Here is a 14,532-nt window from a genome sequence, read left to right on the forward strand (position 1 = left end):
ATGTGTATTTTCCCTGGAAAGTTGGAACAATAACAAAGACAGTATTTGTCAGCTTTAATAAAGCAGTATACTCCCTTGGAGCTGACTGCAGAGCACTGCTTAGCATGTATGCCTTTCTGGGGTACCATTCTCTTTACAGTAAATGAAAAGCTAGAAGCCAGAAATTGCCTGTAAGGGGAGCACAGCTATCAAGATCTTTCTTGAGCCTTGTCAGGTTTGGGTGCTTTCACCACATCTCTCCAAAAAATTTTGCAGAAATTTTTACGCCATCTACATATTCCCAAAAAGTTAGTAACTGATAAATGCTGCTATCAGCTGTTCTGTGCCGGAACATATTTGACAGCAGCCAAATTGACTCCAGCTATGTGAAGGCAGTGTATTCCTGCATCAGCTGCATTCAAAGTATCAACCCAGGATTTGGAAAAAAATACTTGCCTGTGAAGGTACCTGCCAATCCTACAAATTCAAAGGGAGTTTGGACATGGAGTGAGTGGATGAATCACCAACACCCAAAGCTATTCTGGAGCTACTTGTGCTAAATCAGAGAGGGCAATAGGAAGGGAAAAGGATGCACAGAAATATTGTGCCAATATGCAAAGTTTGCAAATAACTATTTAGATTAGTCTTAAAAGAAAAAGCTCAAATAGGATTCAGGTATGAAGCCATAAAACTAAACTGATGATAGTCAACATGATCTGGTGCAAAATCATGAAACAAAGGTGATTGTTTTAGGAGTTCTCTTGTTTGACTGGGAAAATGGTACAGTATAAATAGATTTCTTTGCTTTAAAATATCATAGTAGGCTATAAACCTGAGCACACATTGAAGGGATTGAGAACTGGCTAAATTACAGTTCTTGATAAAAAGTTGATAAAAGCGTTTATTTAAGGGACTGGTTTCTGTTGGATTTCTGCTGATACCACTGGCTAACTGTTTGCTATTTGATACTGTAAGCAGTTTTGAAATAAATATAAAAATCGCTGTAGATCACTGTGAGGATGACATAAGATTAGCAAAACAATCCTATATGGATGGGACAAGCTGGTGACCTGAACAACAAGCAGAAATGCATTTCAGTGCAGCCAAATGTAAAGCTAGACATTTAAGAACGGAAAAGTGCAGGCAGGTTTCTGTAGACTGCAGGGACACCGTGGGCATGCAGGCTGACATGAGCTCCCAGCAGGACGGGGTGGCAAAAGACTTAGCACAATCTTCGAGTTGAAAACAGAGATGTGAAAAGGGGGTGTGGGGAAGTCATTTGTCTCTTCCTCTGGTGCTGGAGGGACAGATGCTACACTGCCAGAAAATAGCTCTAGCATTTATGGTTTTTTAAGTATTTACAAACAGGATTGTATAAAATAGCCACAATAATTATTTGAAGAGTTTATTCTCTTCATCTGTGTGAGACCTATTTGAAATGTCCAACTTAGGTTTAAGACAAAAGTTGTGAGGAGTCTTGATTACTGTATGTCACTACTATAATGATGAGATAAAGCATAAATTTAGCGGGCAGCGTAAGGGAGGTTCCTTACAGAGTCCCTGCTCTGAGGCTGGCTCCAGCTGGGAGAGCAGGATGCCACAGCGTGCCCATCCTGTGGTTGCACAGCTCCCCTTAATCCCCCCCAGGCAGCTGGGAGTTGCCTTCACTTCTCCGGTAAACTTTGCTGAAATTTTGTTCAGGATGGATGTAAAGAAGCTGCTAAGGTCCTTTATATAGCCATGAGCTCAATAGTCGCTCCACCCCACCAAAAAAAAGCACAAGTCACCCCCACCCCCTCCAGCCAGATGGCAGGGCTTGAGCAGATGCTAAACCCCATATTCAACCAGGTTTCCCAGGGGACAGAGGCTGAAAACAAGATTCGGCCATTAGCTGGTGGGAGCATATGCAAGTGGAACAGCAGGAGTAGAAATGCTGAGAGGAAGCAGTAAAGAAACCATCTCTGTACTACAGCCAGTGATATTAAGGTCCTGAGTAAATGCCAAGGAGATAGAGCTTTTATAGAGCTTTTAGACCAATGGCTTATTTAAAAAAAAAAACACAAAAAAACCCACCTTGAGCAGTGTGAAAAAAAAGAAAAAGCTCCCGTGCATGGTAATTCTGAGTTCAGAAGAACTTGTGATTTTTTGTAAAATAAACATCTCTTCAAAGGTACGGGACTCCCTCATCAATTCTTACTTTTAGCAGTTAACGCTGGCAGCAAGCTGAGAAAAAAGGGTGACAGTATCTCCTCAAGAAGAAATTACTGGGTACTGAAAAGCTCTTTAGTGAAGAAAGATGTAACAGGACCAAATATCTAACAGATGAAACTGAAGAATCACTGAAACAAATTCCCAGTGGCTGTAGTGAGTGCTCTATTTCTCAATGTCTTCTGACTGAGACTGGATGCTGTTCTGGAAGGTATGTTTTAGTAAAAACACAAGCTGTGCTTCAGTCAAACCAACAAGATTAGGGCTTTAATAAAAAATATGTGCATAAAACTTGAATTGCTGGTACTATACAGGATGTTGGACAAGATGATGTGATCATAAACTGCACAATGGTTTGGGTTCTGCTGTTTGCTTTCAAGTCAGATGTATCTGCTCCTGAAGGCTGTTCCCACAATGTGGAAGTCCAACTAATCCAGCCCAGAACCTGCATCAGGTTCCGTGAGATGCAGCGGAGCAAGAGTGTCTGTGGCTACAGCAGTCTTGTCTCCTCCTACCTCATGCACTGTTTTTCCAGCCTGTATACTTGTATTTGCAGATGCATCTATGCTTTTAGCTTTCCCTTATCACAATACGGAGTCCTCTCCAGCTCTGTAACTCTACCCCCTGCCAAACTGTGCAAAAAATATACTTCACGCAGGGAAAATGAAACAGAAAAAGACAGTTTCAAATTAGCCTCAGTGGCACATAGACACAATCAATGTCGGACACTAGAAAATGGTGAGTTCTGTGTGCAAAAACATTGTATTCATGGCCCTTAGGGAAAGGAAAACGCCAAACTTATAAAGCCGCAGAACGGTGGATCTGCGACACCCTGGAGAGCCAAGCAGGAGACAGTAACCAGTACTTGCGGCACTAAGATGGCACTAAGAGTTTATGCGCTTTTCATGTTTTTAATTCAGTTGCACAACCACATAAGTTAAAAAATGCATTGATGAGAATCTGTTGTGTTATTGTGAAATGAAAACTCATGCTGAAGATCACAGAATTGCTGCAAGTGAATACAGCATGTCAGCAGCATATCCAAGACAGCATGTCTTCAGAATAATGACTGTTACCACTGTGTTCTCCAAGAATGTTTTCTCTTTACATGCATTATGGGCATGGGTTTATTTTATTTTTGCAAGAAAACAAGTATGTCCTTTCCTTACCATTCCTTAAGTAGGACCCCAAGGGCATCTTATTTTTTATGATTGTTCCTAAAATGGCCACCTGTGGATCAAATGTAATGCATACTTTAAATATTGAGGAAGCAAATTTATAGAAAATCTAAGTATAAGGGATGTGCATCTATGATTTATTAGTGTTCGAGTGGATGCTTATTTTTAAACACAAGCTTTCTAATGCAGTTTTTACAGGCAAGACACAGCAATAAACTGAAACTGTTCAGAAATAGCTGTGAAAATGTTCAAGCTGGGGACCAAGCAAAAATTTCTGAAACTTCATAGGAGTAAAAACGCTATTTAAGCTATAACTTTAGCCGTATTATTAAATATGTGTTCAAGTGAGGCTATGCAAGGCTTATGTAAGCTATATGTACATTTATCGAAGTATAATATTTCTTTCTGTTTAATAAGACAGAGAGTTCAAGTTAGTTCTGTTTAGAATAATTTTAGTCTTTATAATCATATCCTGATTCCATTTAAATTGATTAAATAACAATGAGTACAGTAGGACAGGACTAGGGTTTTATTATATTAAAAATTCACTAGAATAAATTTTCATCACTTAGGAAAAGCTTTTCATTTGCAAGGCACTACATACATGCATTAAGAATTTCAGTAATCTAGTAACATAGTATTCAGTTTATTAACTCATTCCAGTCTGTACAATTCTACGCATTTCTCCCCGTAACACATCTGTGTTTAGAAGGCGTACCAGCGTGGCTCCTCGGCAGCAGATGTAACTGCCTATGAAGCGTTTCTAGAGTCCCGGCAACCAGGAAGGCTGCGAGGCAGACAGGGATGGACAGGGCCGTGGTGAGGAGCCTCTGGTGTGCTCAGGGCTGCCCACACGCTTGGCCATCAATTCCTAATGCTACTGTGAGGTGACACCACAAGGCAGTACGTTGGGAAGCTCGGTTTCCTTCAAACACCTTAATTTGCCTGTGGGTATTTAGACTATGCAGTTTTTAACAGCTGCTAAGCAGCATGGATGTCATCGGTAGCAAGGAGTACGTATATGAGAGAGCAGAATAATATGGAGGCAGCAAAAAGAAAAGAGAGGGAAAGAATGTCAGAGGTGGAAAAAAAGTGAGTGATACAGGGAAAGAAGGTATAAGAAAAGAGGCAGAGGTGAAAGGGATTAAGTTTTATGACTATTGTGCAATATGAATGACATCAAAATACTATGGAAACATTCATCCAAGGAAGAGAAATCAGTAAATATGACTGACCTCTAGTGATGACTGCAGTCTTAATTGCACATTTGGGATTTATTATATATTTATTATAAAAATGAAAACATATTTTGTTTTTGCTGGCATGGTACAATATTCTTTTTTCTTACTTTTCCAGCTTGTCAGACGTCCCTCTGTCCTTTCTAAACTTGAGGAGACAATTATGCATACTGCTAAGTCAATATAATGAATAATAGTTTATCTTTAAATAAAAGACTAAATTGAACCTTTTAAAGCTTTCCTGTTTAATTTTCATAAATAGCAAGTTCAAGATGACAGTAGTCCAATGCCAAACATACCCTTAAAATCCATTCTATGCCAAAATTTCAAGATTAAAATTTATGCCAGACAAGTAGGTATATTCTCTCTATTCCCTTCCCCATTTGATATGTAAACATTTTTTCTTTTAGAAAAGTAAAGTAAATGGAGAGTACAGTTACCACATTTCTGTGTGATACAGGGGAAGCAGGTAGATAGAAAAGAAGCCTTTTATGCAGGAAAAATGTAAAACCACTTCTGTTCCTTTATGGAATATAGAGCTGAAATAATCAGAACTGTGTTAAAAGCAGAGGCCCCACCCAGGGCAGCTGACGGATCGGACCTACGTGGCCAGGTCTGTTTCTTTGGGTCTTACTGCAAAGGAAGGGGACTGCGTGTTGCTTGGTGAACTCTCTGTCTGCCTGAGAGGAAGCATAATAAAGGCATCAAAGAAATACCCAGAGGCAGGCAGGGAATTGCTTACAGCTGACTGGGAGAAAATCTAAGATTAGATACAGAGTTTATGAGCAGAAAATAAGCTGGAAAGTTTACTTATGAGTACTGAAAGAAACATATGACCCCTTTCTGTTCGATTCCTGCTATGCTAATTGAAGCACAACTTTTCATACGTATTTTCTAAATAAACAGGATTTCATAAAGGTACCTTAACTCCTTCACCAAATTACTTTTCTATTAGTAATAGCTCTATCAATCATAAACCTTAGTTAGCTGCTTATGTTAAGAGAGTCAAAAATAACAAAATTAGAGCTGAAAAGCGTAGAGATCTGTATTTCATAGATACAGATAAATATCAGAATTTCAGTGTATTAAAAATAGATTTTTTGTTATAAGACCACATTCTTTTAATTTTCTTCTTTTACTTACATTTTAGATGTTATCTGATTAGCACTTTTATTAGGTGTCTCATACTGTTTATTCTTTGCAAGTTTTTACAACTCAGTATTGCTGTCCAAATGGGATGAGTATGTTTTCTATTGGGTTATATTGTTTTAAATACGAGCGTTTTCTTATTTAACAAAAGGGGTTATAATGCTGAGGAACGGTAAACATAAGACCCATTCTGACCTGTATGTAAACTGCTAAAGAAATACAGATATTAAAATAAGTGATGAAATTGTTATTATTCAACATTACACACTACTTGTGAGCACACGTGTGGGTTTCGTGATGACCGTTGGTGCACCACTATTTCTGTGCACCACTATTTCTGTGGAATAAGAGGTGGGTGAGCTGGGGTGTGTACGTGCTGGGTATCTGCCTGGGACATAAAAGCATAGAGGACACATAGCTTTATCTTAGCTTCTGCATGAGCAGCAGCCCAGAGGTATTAAGGTTATCTTTGACTGAGGCTAGCTGAGTTAGTACAGAGCTGGCCCAGACACTCATACTCCTGTGGCTCCCAGGCTCTTGGTAGCCAACAGCTACATTAAAATTAGCTCCGTTAGCCTGGCCTGTGGGATAAACACACCTCACGATTGCTGCATGCTAATTCCAGTAGCTGCAACAGCAAAGCAGGGAATGTGTATGGAAACACAAGAATCATATCGCCAAGGCCCATGTCTTTGGCTGAACAGGACTCTCTGACTTTTCCATGTGTTTTGTGAAGTAACAAAGTGGAAAACACTTGCCCCTCATTTCACCTTTTGAAGGCACTTCAGTGATGCATGCAGGGCAACATCGTGTTCTCAGGGTAACAAAGAGCTGCGTCAGCTTCCTCCCTGTGTGCTTCTTGAACACGTTGGTTCCTGCTTGCCAGCGTTCTGCTGTTCTACTCCTGGCCTTTCCTGAGCAGGATTCCTCGCTTCAGCATGTGAAATGAATTTTCATTCATGTTTCTGCTGGATTGACAAGATAAAAAAATGAATTGCTACAGTTAAATCAAGCTGAAAGTTTAGTAAAGTATTTGCATGAAATTGTATCACCAGTACAGCAAGTAGTTCCGCATAGAAAAGCAAACATGCTGGTTCAGCTACAATAAGGATTTCTACTGAATAATGGGATACCAGCTTTTTTTAGTTCTTATAAAACCATTTACCAGTCTTCCTGTGGATTCCTTTTATTTTTTCTGTACTAGCCTTGCCTATTCAGAAATTATTACATCATATTAATTAATAATGTTTTATACAAGAATCTGACGTTTCTTTTCTGCAGTCATTGGCTGTAGCCTATTTTGTTGCAAGAAGCAAGCCAAAAGCTGATCCTGTAATCTGTCCACAGGCAAAAAGGAACTAGTGTTGCGTGCAGTAGAAAAAGTATGTGAATTTGCTTATCACAGATATTTGTAGATCTGCATTTCTGCATTCAGCGAAGCTGTTCCACAGGAAACTTGTCTAGAACTAGGAACATAATGTTGAAGATTGAAATGAACAGTTTTTCTTCATAGAACTGCCTTAGATGAAAACAGTCTACACTTATCACACCATCCCCATTTAATCTCTAATCCTGATTAACAACTGACTCCGTGATGCTCATTTATTACGATAGTAAGTGCTATCAGTCATATTATAGCTTTTTCCATTAATTTAATAATTTCCCATAGGAATACACATACAGCAATTAATTTCTCAGAATGTTGGCAGCTTTTCTAAAATGTTTCAATTAAACACGTTCTGACCCCTTTGATGTTGCTCTGAATTTTAATTATCTTCCATTGCAGAATACTGGTTTAATGATGACCTGAATACATTTCTTAAAAACTAACTGCGTGTGTGGTTGCATATAGCAAGGGTGAAAGGTTTGTTCTTTGTGGATTGGTTATCGTCCCACTCATTATGAATTATGGCTAGTTTCTGGAAAAACTTAGACCTTAAAGGCCAGATCAGGAGAAATATTGGGTGCTCTCACTGCAGACATTTTTTATGTCACAGAAAAAGGAAAACAGAAGAAAATCTGGCATGACATTTGCACATATTCTGATTAGACCATGCATTCTTAAATTGTGAATTGTGAAACACAGTTACAGGAAAAAAACCCATCCTATTAACTTTTCCCCTCCTTATCTCAAATGCAATTCATCAATTTATCTGAAGGTTGCAGGGACTCCTTACAATATGGGAAACACTTAGAAGTTCTAAACTACTTCACCAGAAGTTTTGCTTTTTTGTGGAAAAGGTAATACTGCCTTTTCCTGCTTTTCCTTTTTTCTTATCCTTCTTTCTTCTACAATGTGTTTTACACTCCCATATTACCTGAACACACCTTCCCCATCAGAATTGTTGTTCCACATATTCTTCCTGAATCATGTGTCTAACCACCATGTCATTTTTTTCCAAATCTTTGCCTGTCTGGTCTCCACTTCCAAAGATCCCTGATTTTTCCTCTCTTCCTCCTCTAAGATAGAAGAAATTTCCAATCAAAGTAGAAACTCTGACCTTTCTCTTCAGATCTTCAGAGACACTTCAGCAACACCTGGAAATAAAGCAAAGGATCAACCAATGAGCCAACAGTTCACTGATGACTGTAAATAACTGCTGGTCAGGCTATTTAAATCTGAAAATTACTAATTCTGAAAAGTAAGGTGCATTTAATTTTTAAAATCTTCATTCAGGTTTCCAGTGCAAATTGGGAAAAACTGCAGAAATGAACCTTCAGCTACCTGACCATACTGTTCTCCTGCAGTATTTCTGTACAGCAGGTGCTTTCTGACAGACACTGAGATCACCCGCGTTCTCTCAGGAGCAGGGGCACTGCCTCTAGTTTCAGCCATTTTTGATCACTCTGTATGTTGTGCATCAATGCTGTGAGAAATGGCCCGTTGTGAGCAGGAGGAAAAGCCTCTGCATTTGTATGACTGTGTGATGAACTACATATTCTCTTCCCTTCTTACTCCACACAGGTACATGCTTACTTTCCAGGTTAATGTCTCTGCAACGATCCTCTTCAGCAATGAAAACAACTCTCTCTCCGAGCAGGAGCAGTGAATGGCTTTGATCATCCAACGTGCTATGACTTGTGGGTACAGTGGTGATGACAATAGATTCAGGAGCAACACTACAGCAGCAGATCTTCAAGCTGATGGTTTCATGAGGGTTGCAAGATGGATGAGTAAGCTACTGCCCCTGTCACCCATAGCACGACCCAGAATGGCGTGTAAGGCCTTGTGTCACATAGAACAGGCTGCTTCTGCCATCAGACCAGAACCGTGTTCCCCCTGTGTGATATAACATTGTTTACCAAGTTATGTAGGTAAGAGAGAAATGTATTCCCAGAACGTAAAACCCTGGGAACATAGTGTCATATGACACAGGGCTACATTGAGACATTCTGAGCCTGAATTTCAGAGAAGCTGAGGTCAGAAGTCAGATCCTCAGCATTTTTTAAAAGCTCTCCTCTTTTTAATTTCTCCTTTGCCAGGCGTGCTTACCATAATCTGGGTGCCATTGCTTAAGGTCATTCTGTTATTTAGGTAATTAATGAGAAGACATGCAAATCTTTCCTAACACTGAGGCAAATGTTAATTTTATGCTTTATTGGTTTACTTTTCAAAACTATGTGCCTGTACTCCTGATTTTCTCCTTCTGTTCCAAGCCAAATGCGTTTATCACTTAACACCAAAGGATGATTAAAACTGCACTCAGAGCACAACGTGGAAGATGATCGCTAATAATTTAACCATTTGACTCTGCAATGCCATTAGGCAATTGGCTGTTGACATGCCCTTTCTGCTGGTAACCCCAGTTCAGGTAACCAAGTGGCATGTTGTTTAAAGACCGCATTCTAAGAGAGCTGTAGAATAAATGAGGAAGCTGAACTGGTTTCTCTTCAGATCTCAACAAGTTCTCATTTTTCATCTTTCACAGTGTTTACTCTCTGCTTTGTATCTTACTATTTTCATTTCTTTTTTTAATAAACACATTTTCTGCTCTAGCTTCTTTCTTAGCATTAGGGGACAGAGCTTGGACTTCAATTCAGGGCAAATTAGAGTAAAATGAAGCTTGCTTTATGATAGTGTAATCTGCTTAGCCTACTTACAGTGAGAAAGCAAAATGCAGAAAGGACATGTCAATAGATAGTTACAATTATCTGACTCTTTGTCTACCTTTTAAGAACATGGCAGTAAAAGGAGACACTCAGGTCCTGGTGAGTTCCAGCGGGTGGTTCCACTTGGGCCTTTGTGAGGACAGTGGAAAAAGCAGCTTAAAAACACCTGACTGTACTCTGCAGCATTAATTTCTGTCATTACTCCAGCAGTTTAGACACTGTCAAAGCTACACACCCCAGTATGTGCTCAATACTGGGAGGTGTCCTGAAGCTGGCTGTCCAGACTAATGATCTTTGTGTGTTACCTTCACATGAACCCCAGGCTTTCCAGATAAGGCATGTTTTGGGCCTGTATGGCTGGGCAGTGCAATGCGGTTACATCAGGATTGGTGACCTGGCCCACAGAAAGGTGACAGTAAATGATGGGTTTAGACTGGAGAGAACAAGCCACAGACTCGGGCTGTTTAAATGGGCACTGGAAATCTCCACTTTTGACTTTTTTTTTCTGCCAATACATCATTCCTTTTGAACAACTCTGTGGCCGTACAGTGAGGCAGTTCAGGACTAGTCCAACAAAGAATAAACCAGCAAAAAGAAACACAGACTATTATTTAGTGAGATCAAAGGTCCCTGCTCAGGTTCACTATTCACCCCCTCCCTCTTATGTGCCCAAGAACAAGAATCAAAAGACAGAAGCTTCTGCCAACACCCCAATATATATATCCTAAGCCTCAGTTTAACTGAGCTGAAACTCCCAATTGCACATTTCTGGAAGCAGAATCTGTAAAAACAGTCTGAAAAAATCAGTAATGGCATTTAAAGAGAAATTAAAATGAGTCTTTGATCAGATTAAAGACAGTGTTTTTACCATGGAGTAACTTAGATTTGGGAACTTTTGCCCTGCATACAGCTATGTCCAGCTACCTTATTGCTATAAATAAGAAGGAATCCTTGAAGGCACATATCCCTCCTTAGACGCAGTATCTGAATTTTCAGGTATGTCAGTATAAACTCAGATGCAGACAGGATATAAATTCAATCATTACATTTGATCCTAACCTAGTATTAAATATGAATCGCAACTAATGGGTGTATTCCCGAATAAGGGCATATACATTCTCTAGTTATCACAAGTAATAAATGCCAGATTATAAATACCTCACCTGCGGACAAGCGCTGCATGGCTGAAGTCTTGCACAGCTGTTTTTGAGTCAAGCAAGGACTCGCCTTGCAGCTCCACATACTGACTCTCCTCTTGCGCTGCCTCCCTTTTCTCTGCCCACGATTTGGATATGGCTCATGTTGCCCCCCCACTACAGCGCTGTGCTCCATTATGTGTGGGTTGTGCCCTGGTTCACAGGTGTCTGCAGAGAACTTTGAAGAAGGAGACATGGAGCACGAATAAGGTGCCAGGAAGATTTTCTCGCTTTGGAAATATTTGTATTTCCCTTGCTACCTATCTTAAAAAGCTGACACTGGCTGAACTCTTTAACATATTTTCTGCCTGAGCCCGTTCCCAGAACTGAGATGCTGTAGGCTAGACTAAGGGTTGGGATGAGGTAATTGACAGAGTGAGGTGGAGCTGTTCAGCCTCTTCCTGTTACAAACAGTAAGCTAGTTATTTCTGTCAGGAGGACACTTGAGATTCCCTGCACTGTGATGACAATTCCCTCTTTTCCTGGTGTTTTTAATAAGAGCTTTGACTTCTTAGAGAAAGTTCTTTCCGAGTCTGGAAAAAAAAAACAAAAAGAATGAGAAGTAAGGCCTCTGAAAGTTGGTACTACATTTAAGGAACCTGACAGAGCTTCACGACCCTTAGTTGGGATGGCATAAGCTTATTACAGGGTATGTTTCACCCTTAATTTGCAGCAAGACAAAATAACCTTTAATTCCTGTCTTCTTGCATTCAAATATAGGATATGAGCAGACTAACCAGAAAAGTTTCTTTCCCCATTTCATGCACACCACTGGCACATGCAATAGAAAAAAAATGTAGCTGGCTGTTTAAGGTGATCTATGAACTATTAATTATGAACAAGAGCTACATCAGAACTGAGAATGCAGCTTGTATTTTTACCTCTTGGGATAGAAACATCATAGCTATCTATTTTACTGTGTTTCTAATTAAGCAGTAATGAAAACAGGTACATACTATTAAAAATGTGCATTTTGTACATTTGTACATAAATCTGTGTACAGCATGCTATATGTACATATGCACAGTATATACATACCGTATGCACACATGTACAGTATGTACATAAAATGTACAATTGTACATAAAATTGACAATAGGAGTTAAAAGACATACCTTCTAATAAAAAAAATATAAGGAGAGAAACTAATCTGAACATTTATGATTCTGGAGTTCAGATTCAACTCATTTTAATGCTTACAAGTTTTGCTCTCGCTTGGTGTTTAATTCAGTTTTCAGCTTCTGTCCTTGAGCACCGACTTTTATAAAGTCTCTCATTACCTCTCCTTCTGGCCCCAAGATATTTCTAATCCTTCATTCACACAAACAGAGATATACAGCTACAAGTATGTGCTTATTTCTATTTATCTCACTTCTTGATGACATTTTTCTGTTCATTTTAATCAGTGCATTCCATCCTAACTTGTACTCTGTGCAGATGCTAATTCACTAGTTATATCCTCAAACTCTTTATCATAACTAATGAAAATATGAAGTATGAGCTCATCAAAACACATCGGGGGCACGGGCAAGAGCAGGCACTCTGAACCTGGTAGATTGTCCAGCTAATGTTACAGCTGGGCTCTCCTGGGAATGGTCTCAGGCAGGGAGGTCATCTCTGGCGTCACCTGCCTTTCAGGTTTTTACTTCTTTTTTGCAAGCCACTGCCTCTCTTGAGATGCCAGCAAAGTACCTTCCTGTTCTGTGTAGAGCAAAATTAGCTCCTTTATTGTGAAGTTTAAACTGTTAGTTGGAATAGAGTAATTTCTTGCCATATTTACACATAATAAAAATGTTAAAACAATGCAGTTTCCTTTGTGGTGGTCAGAAAGAAGACAGTAATAGGGGAAAGCAGGAGAAAAGGGTTCTAAATCTGCACTTCTCCTCAAGAAATTACACCTACAATTTACTTGTTAATGCTCTCGTTTTTGATAATTTTCAGCTAGAAGCTCTCAGGAGTAGGATCACTCTCAGTCTCTCTTCCTCCTTCCTCTTGCCAACAATTAGCATGACTCAGTCTACAAAGCATTGGCAGTATTAATGACTCAGCCATGTGACACGTGCTCCATCAGTCCATCTAGGCATTATTTAAAAAAGAAGCAAATACATTTTTTTTGTGCTTTGGGAAGACATCTTTCAGTTGTATAAAAATAAAATGTTCCATCCAACCACCCACAGAAGGAAGTGACTTCACAAAGCTGACCACTTAGCTGCCGCCCTAGTAATTGTCAATATATTTTGTTTCTTTCCAGCAGGTCAAAAAAGTATTTTTCCTTTTGGTTCACATACAACTTGAAAGAACTCATATTCTGAGTTTAAGGTATATTTTTGAAAACCTGACTCATATAAAGCTTGTGGCTACTTGCCTCATTCAGTCTATAGCCTTTAAGTACAGAACGCTGTTCCCACTGGCAAAGCCACTGAGCAAACTCCAACTGGAAACCACAGCACTTCTGTCATTCTTTCTCTCCTGAATGAAGTACTGTGCAGCACGTGTTCCGTATCAGGAAGAGCTTAGAAAGACACTCCAAAAACAGAGGAGATTCTATGTTGTTTATGAAGTTATACATCAGATATAGGGGATACATTATCCATTTAGAGAGTAAATCTATTTTCAGTCCACAGCTATCATTCTCAGTACGCTGTGGAGCGAAGCTGCTTCCAGCAGTGCTGATCTTAACCATGTTTTGAAAGTTTCCATGATCACTCACGGAGTTCCAGTTACCAAAACTCTTTCTCCTCTAAACACATAAGGGATGTGGCTTATGGTGGTATTTTCCATTCTTTGCTTTCTTTCCAGTAAATGAATCTAATTTAATGTTTTCAAGAGAGGTTCTTGCGTTATTTTATTCACAGAGTGAGTCTTAAGGAACATTCCCCAGACATGTCCCTTTTTTTTTTCTTGAGTGAATGCAGAGGTTCTGCTTATATCTGTTAGGTGTAGACATCTTTGGAGGTGACTATTTAAATTGTCAGCAGATACTAAACACCACTGACAGTTTCAAAGTTTAGTAAAATAGCCAATACATTCACAACAGCATTATCCCCCCCGAGGGGAACCAAGAACAGCATAAAACAGTCTAAAAGTCTTCTGATAGTCTAGTCTAACAAATATCACTTACGCAGTATATTTCAACTTCAAAGTGATCTAGTTAATGAATCCTTAAATTTCACTCTGGCAGAAATTCAGAAAGCTCCATAACACTGAGTTGATTAGAGTTATCTTTTCTATTTTTAATGAGATATATACTAACACAGGGAGCTTACTGCAGAATCAGCGTCCTGGGAACAATCTGCCGGCCAGGCGCTTGTACTAACAGAATGCGAAACATGGAGCAAGTTTGTTTTGTTGTAATTGTCTGTTGTACATCTTACAGTGGGAACTGTGGAGAATTTAGCAAGAGTCAGACATCAGCCTAACCTGTGTTGTCAAGTTACGTGCATTGGGGTAACACAGAGAGGCTACACAATGCAA

The 14,532-nt window shown here is 39.4% G+C and overlaps 1 long non-coding RNA gene across 1 annotated transcript; it reads right to left on the minus strand.

Moving 5' to 3' along the window:
* Positions 1-3,561: 3,561 nt before the first annotated feature.
* Positions 3,562-11,590, minus strand: LOC134514308 (uncharacterized). The gene is made up of 3 exons (XR_010070688.1): positions 11,026-11,590; positions 8,071-8,290; positions 3,562-6,720 (listed from the first exon to the last, which is right to left on the minus strand). It is a non-coding gene; the product is annotated as an uncharacterized LOC134514308 (long non-coding RNA).
* Positions 11,591-14,532: the final 2,942 nt, after the last annotated feature.

The sequence above is a fragment of the Chroicocephalus ridibundus genome, chromosome 4, assembly GCF_963924245.1.
Source record: "Chroicocephalus ridibundus chromosome 4, bChrRid1.1, whole genome shotgun sequence".
Lineage (NCBI taxonomy): Eukaryota > Metazoa > Chordata > Aves > Charadriiformes > Laridae > Chroicocephalus > Chroicocephalus ridibundus.